We start from the raw sequence: 5,825 nt of genomic DNA, 5'->3' as shown, positions 1-5,825 counted from the left end.
TGAATCGATCTACTATCACCCGCCACCACTGTCACGTGGGTCTCTGTGGATTTTGATACACTGGTGGAGAAACCATCTTTCGTCGGTCGGCCGATTTCCACAATAGTCCCGGATGCAATAAAAACCAGGGCTAAAGATGATCTTTAGTCCCGGTTCAAAAGGGTAACGGGCATATTTGATCTTTAGTCCCGGTTTGTGTTACCAACCGGGACTAAAGATCATCTTTAGTCCCGGTTCGAATGCTGTTAGGTCATGTCAGGCCCCCCCCCCGGGATCTTTAGTCCTGGTTGGTAGCACCAACCGGGGCTAAAGATGACCGGGATCTTTAGTCCCGGTTGGTAATACCAACCGGGACTAAAGTCCCACCCCTATATATATATGTCTTCTCCAGTTCTTCCTCCTCCAGCTGCCCGAACAAGCTTTAAAATTTCTTCAAAAAAGAGGGGAGGTCATGCCAAAATTTCTATTGAATTTATTTTGGTGATTACATATAAATCGGAGGTGCCTAAAAGGTTTGCAACTTCATCCTCCAATGTTTTTTTTTGTCATACTACATTTGCACCTATGTTTTGCACACTTTTTTTTGTCTCCAAAATTTAGTTGTAAGTTGATGAGAGAGAAAATGTGTGTGGGGAAGAAAGAATATATAGAAATTTAGTTCATTTGCTAAACAAGGTTTTATAAAATAGTTGAGAAGGAAAACTCTAGTTAAATAATAGAAAACAAACTAAAATGAAAATTAAAAGAAGTAAAACACATTAAAATTAGTTTAAAACTTTACAAATAGTTTTTAAGAATTATTTGGTGTAATATTTTATGATTTTTGTATGAATAAAGATATCTTATAATTATTGTATGACTGTCATTATTGTAAGAATAATTATTTGTGTACGGTTTTTTTGACTCATGTAGATGGATCGGCAATGGATGTACGCTGACCGGCGGTCCAAAGAGTTTATTGACGGCGTGCACTATTTTTTGAGAGTGGCCGAAGCTAACAGGCAAAGGGGTTTTATTTGTTGTCCATGCAATAAGTGTAAGAATCAGAAGGAGTATTCTGCATCCAGGACTATTCATTTCCACTTGTTTGAGTCGGGGTTCATGCCAAGCTATAATTGTTGGACATCCCACGGAGAGCAAGGTGTTGAAATGGAAGAAGATGAAGTGGAAGACGACAATATTCCGGACTTTGCTCAGTATGTTGGATTTGAAGGAAATCAAACGGGCGAGGAGGAAATAGCTGCTGATGGTAACGACGTTGCGGATGATCTTGGTCAGATGTTGCAGGACGCCAGGGAGGACTGCGAAAGTGAAAAGGAGGCCCATAAATTGGACAAGATGTTGGAGGACCACAGAACTTCGTTGTACCCAGGTTGCGAGCAGGGGCACAAAAAGTTGGATACCACTCTGGAGTTGTTGCAATGGAAGGCAAAAAATGGGGTTAGTGACAAGGCATTTGGCGATTTATTGAAACTCGTCAAGAACATTCTTCCGGGGGGAAACAAATTGCCCGAGACAACGTACGAGGCTAAGAAGATAGTATGCCCGTTAGGACTGGAAGTTCATAAGATTCACGCATGTCCAAACGATTGTATCCTATATCGCGGTGAGGAGTATGAGAACCTAGAAGCATGCCCTGTTTGCAAAGCACTACGATACAAGATTAGACGGGACGATCCAGGAGAAGTTGACGGGCAGCTAACAAAGAAGAGAATTCCTGCTAAGGTGATGTGGTATTTCCCTATAATACCACGGCTAAGGCGTTTGTTCAGGAACAAGGGGAATGCTAGAATGTTGCGATTGCACGCTGAAGAGCGTCAACAGGACGGGATGCTGAGACACCCTGCCGATGGTTCGCAGTGGCGAAACATCGACAGAAAATTTAAAGAATTTGGAAAGGACGCACGAAACATACGGTTTGGTTTGAGTACGGATGGCATGAATCCTTTTGGAGAGATGAGCAGCGGCCATAGCACTTGGCCCGTTACGATGTGTATCTACAACCTCCCCCCTGGCTATGCATGAAGAGGAAGTACATAATGATGCCGATTATTATTCAAGGCCCCAAGCAACCTGGTAACGACATCGACGTGTACCTAAGACCACTGGTCGAAGATCTTAAACAGTTGTGGAAGAAGGAAGGTGTCCCCGTGTGGGACGAGGACAAACAGGAGGAGTTTAATCTACGAGCGCTGCTGTTCGTAACCATCAACGATTGGCCTGCACTTAGCAACCTATCCGGACAGTCCAACAAGGGGTACAAGGCTTGCACTCACTGTATGGATGAAACAGAAAGTACGTATCTTAAGCACTGTAGGAAGGTTGTATACATGGGTCATCGTCGATTCCTTGCACCAAACCACCCGGTACGGAAGAAAGGCAAGCACTTCGAACATAAGGCCGACCACCGTACGAAGCCTAAACATCGCAGCGGGAAAATAGTGTTTGCTATGGTTAAAGATCTTAAAGTAGTGTTCGGAAAGGGGCCTGGAAGCCAGCATATAGAGAGCGAAGATGGTCACGCGGCGATGTGGAAAAAGAACTCTATATTTTGGGAGTTACCATATTGGGAATTCTTGGACGTACGCCACGCAATCGACGTGATGCACCTCACTAAGAACCTTTGCGTAAACCTTCTTGGCTTCCTAGGTGTATACGGAAAGTCGAAAGATACACTGGAAGCACGTAATGATCTGAAGCATATGGAACAACGCGGCGACCTTCACCCGGAACCAAAGGAGAAAGGAAGCCATTACTTGAGTCCAGCCAGCTACACTCTTAGCAAGGCAGAGAAGGAAAGTATGTTTGAATGCTTGGAGAGCATAAAGGTACCGTCTGGATACTCCACGAATATCAAGCGAATAATAAGCACGAAGGAGAAGAAGTTCACAAACCTAAAGTCTCATGACTGTCACGTGTTGATGACACAACTGCTACCAGTTGTAATAAGGGGTATCCTTCCAGACAATGTCCGGGCAACAATAACAAAGCTATGTGCATTCATGAACGCAATTTCGCAGAAGGTCATCGATCCGGATAGATTAGAAGCCCTTCAGAATGAAGTGGTGCAATGTCTCGTCAGTTTTGAGTTGATATTTCCACCTTCATTTTTCAATATAATGACGCATCTGCTTTGTCACCTTGTGAAAGAGATCCGTATTCTCGGGCCTATGTACCTACACAACATGTTTCCTTTCGAGAGGTACATGGGCGTTCTGAAGAAGTATGTTCGTAACCGTGCTCGTCCAGAGGCAAGCATCGCCAAGGGTTATGGAACAGAGGAGGTCATCGAATTTTGCGTAGAATTTATCGAAGACCTTCGCCCAATCGGGGTACCTGAATCACGCCATGAAGGGAGACTACGGGGAAAGGGAACTCTCGGAAGGAAAGCAATAATGACGGTAGACAACAATTTATTCCGTAAAGCCCATTTCACTGTTCTGCAACACTCTTCATTGGTAGCTCCTTACATCGAGGAGCACTTGGCTCTAGTTCGCGCCAGGAACATCGGTAAGTCCGATGCATGGATTACACGGCATCACATTGATACTTTCCCCGCGTGGCTACGACAACATCTCATGGGTAACGAGTCGATCAACCAACAACTTGCCTTCCTGGCGAGGGGACCGTCTGGGTCGATCGCGACATTCTAGGGATATGAGATCAATGGGTACACATTCTACACGAGAGCCCAAGACATGAAGAGCACGAACCAAAACAGCGCTGTTCGTGTCGATGCCATGGGACACGATGGAACAACTGCCACGTATTACGGTGCCATCGAGGACATATGGGAACTTGACTATGGTCCTCTCAAGGTTCCTCTGTTCCGGTGCCAATGGGTTAGGTTGACTGGTGGAGGCGTAATGATTGATGACAGTGGGATGACAACTGTTGATCTTAACAAGGTTGGATACTCGGAAGAACCTTTTGTCCTTGCCAATGATGTAACGCAAGTCTTTTTCGTGAAGGACATGTCTAGCAAAGGAAAGAAGGGCAGAGGGCCTGATGAGCCTAAGCGTCAAGTGGTTCTCCCAGGCAAAAGAAAAATCGTCGGAGTTGAGGACAAGACTGACGAGGATTACGATCAGTTGGATGGGCAACCCCCTTTCACGGTGACGATTGACCCTAGCATCCTCCTATCAAATGAAGACACCCCTTACTCACGCAGCGATCACAAGGAGGGAACAATAGTGAGGAGAAAGTACGTGCGGTCAACCGTCACCGCCGATGTAATGCCGTAATTATTGTGTACACGATGTAAACTATTTTGGATGTATTGATTATCCATATAAATCAATTGATGTATGGCATATGTTAATTACGCACGATTATTAGAGGTTTCAACAAGTTTAAATCATGTATATGCTAGTTATATGTGATACTTACAATTTTTAAAAGTTGTAAATCACACAGGTGGCAATTTCATATGTATGTTAATTAGAGTTTTTAACATTTAATTTACTAGCATTCATATGCTAATTATAATTGACTAGAGGATTTTTAAAAGTTTTAAATCACGCAAGTGGCAATTTCATATGTTAATTAGAATTTTTAACATTTAATTTACTATCATTCATATGCTAATTATAATTGACTGGAGAATTTTTAAAAGTATTAAATTTAATATATTTTTAAAACTATCATTCATATATTAGAGTTTTTCACAATTTAATTTACTATCTTTCATATGCTACTTATATATGACTATTCGAATTTTTAAAAGGTTTAAATCATGCATGTGGCATTTACATATGTTAATTAGAGTTTTTAGCATTTAATTTAATATAATTCCTACGCTAAGTATATATGATGATTACAATTTTTATTAATTTTAAATCATGCAGTATGTACATACATATCTTAATTAGAGTTTTTACCAATATAATAATATCATTCATATATATGCTAAGTATATATATATATATATTGGAATTTTTATTAATTATAAGTCATATATTTGCTTATTACGATTTATCCACTTAATTTATTACAGACAAAAATAATTTTTCGAAGTAATTGTCATTAATCTTTGTACTTTAAATAATGTTAATGCATTAACTTCTATTTTATAAACACATATGTAAGCGAAAATCATATGCAGTGCTATAATCTTTAGTCCCGGTTCTTAACCCTAACCGGGTTTAAAAAGAATTTCGAAATAGCGGGAAAAGATATTTACTCCCGGTTGTTCTCAACAACCGGGACTAAAGATATCTTTAGTCCCGGTTGTTCTCAACAACCGGGAGTAAAGATCTTTACTCCCGGTTGTTCTCAACAACCGGGACTAAAGATATCTTTAGTCCCGGTAGTCCCGGTTGTTGAGAACAACCGGGAGTAAAGATCCGGGGGTATATATATTCCCGGTGCGCCCTCGTCTTCTTCACAAACACTTAGACGTTTTCGGCCGATCGATCTCTCTCGGCCTCTCTCCTTCGCCGCCACTGCCTAGGGCAAATCCCCGCGCCGACGCCGTCGTATCTCGCCGTCGTCTCGAGCTCGTCGTCCTCGCCGCCGCCTCCGCCTCCTCCGCTGCCGCCGCATCTCTGGGCTGAGAGCCGCCGCCGCCAGATCTACCTTCATCTCGATCTCTCCGATCTCGATCGCTCTCCGTCGCGCCGCCCGCCACGAGACGCCGCGCCACGACGACGACGCGCCATGCCGACGCCGCGCCAAGCCGCCGCCGGCACGCCACGCCGCCGTCTTCGCCGCCGCGCGCGCAATGCCGCCGCCGGCACGCCACGCCGCCGCCTTCGCCGGCGCGCGCGCAATGCCGCCGCCGGCACGCCACGCCGCCACCTTCGCCCCCGCGCAACGCCGCCGCC

General features: G+C 43.9%; 1 pseudogene; it reads left to right on the top strand.

Moving 5' to 3' along the window:
- The first annotated feature begins 927 nt into the window (after nucleotides 1-927).
- LOC107279762 (uncharacterized) lies at nucleotides 928-4,329 on the top strand (annotated as a pseudogene).
- The last annotated feature ends 1,496 nt before the right edge of the window (nucleotides 4,330-5,825 follow it).

Source organism: Oryza sativa, chromosome 12, assembly GCF_034140825.1.
Source record: "Oryza sativa Japonica Group chromosome 12, ASM3414082v1".
NCBI classification, from domain to species: Eukaryota; Viridiplantae; Streptophyta; class Magnoliopsida; order Poales; family Poaceae; genus Oryza; species Oryza sativa.
The sequence above is the reverse complement of the archived record's forward strand: the minus strand, read 5'-3'. Positions and strand labels throughout refer to the sequence as shown.